The following is a 1474-nucleotide window of genomic DNA, read 5'->3' on the forward strand; positions in this document are numbered from 1 at the left end:
ACATTAATAACAACATAGCCTCGAACAAAATTCAAGAGGCTGTCAATATTGACCTAAGCTGTAGTCTAGCATCTAGTGAATTTTTAGAGTAAAGCTGCAGGCAGTTCATAACATACAAGCATCCAGCATGCAGTCTAGCAGCTCATTTTGAATGGTTTTAGACGTATTATCAACTGCGTTCAAGGTAATATCATTAACCAGGGTTGACAAGTTTCAGCAAAATGTCCAGCCCAGCTACACCTTAAAAACCCCCTCAAATACCTGAAACTATACATGTTTGTGATGTGTGAACATTGTTCACTTCATAATCCCCCTTTCCCTTTCTCAATCTTTGCAATATATATTACAGTAGAAATGATTCTGTGCATCATAGACACACTGATCCACTTACACTTTGCCATTTTGTGGAAATGTCTTACATTTAATTCAGATTATCTGTTATAAATCAAGCTTTCTGCTACGGATATCCATTAGCATTTGTTGCAGTTCCTGTTTCTGACCACTAGGTGTAATAATAACTTGAAGTGAAGTGAAGTGAAGTGACTTGTGGCCAAGTATGGTGACCCATACTCGGAATTTGTGCTCTGCATTTAACCCATCCAAGTGCACACACACAGTAGTGAACACACACACACACCGTGAACACACACCCGGAGCAGTGGGCAGCCTTTTTTTGCTGCGGCACCCGGGGAGCAGTTGGGGGTTCGGTGCCTTGCTCAAGGGTCTCACCTCAGTCGTGGTATTGAGGGTGGGAGAGAGCGCTGGTCATTCACTCCCCCCACCTACAATCCCTGCCGGACCTGAGACTCAAACCCACGACCTTCAGGTTCACCTTCGGGTTGCAAGTCCGATTCTCTATCCATTAGGCCACGACTGCCCCCAACTTGTATAGAATCTGGCTGCCATGCACTCTGCCTCATAATTGCACAGCATATAGAAGCGTGAGCAAATCAATGGAAAATTGGGGAATTAAAACTGGCCCTTGATTGGCCCTTTTTAGAGTGAATTTTAATTGGACCCTTGAAGCTGACTAGAAATTAATTTGAATTGGCCAATTGAAGCTGACTGGAAATTAATTGAAACATGCCCCTTTGAAGCTGACTCGAGGAAAACTGGAACTGGCCCCTTGAAGCTGAATTGGAGTAAATTGTATCTGGTCCCTTGAGGTTGATTTAGAATGAACTGAAATTCAACTCTTAAAGCTCCTTCCTTCTTCATTCTGGAGCATTCTTCTAAAACTGTCTTCTTTCCACTAACCACCAACTTACTCCTTGCTTCTTTCTTCTCTCCTCTCAGGCATAAACACCTTCTCTTCTGCCAGATGGGAATAATGACATCAGACTCTGTATTCTTCAGATGCCTGACTGGCTGTTGCGAGTTTGTTGTCCTGCTCTCGTCTCCTATATCAATAATAAGACCTTTGGCTGAAGTGGTGTCATGTTTCTCCTTAGCAAAGCCAATAGCACTCACATGT

Source organism: Pangasianodon hypophthalmus, chromosome 11 (assembly GCF_027358585.1).
Source record: "Pangasianodon hypophthalmus isolate fPanHyp1 chromosome 11, fPanHyp1.pri, whole genome shotgun sequence".
NCBI classification, from domain to species: Eukaryota; Metazoa; Chordata; class Actinopteri; order Siluriformes; family Pangasiidae; genus Pangasianodon; species Pangasianodon hypophthalmus.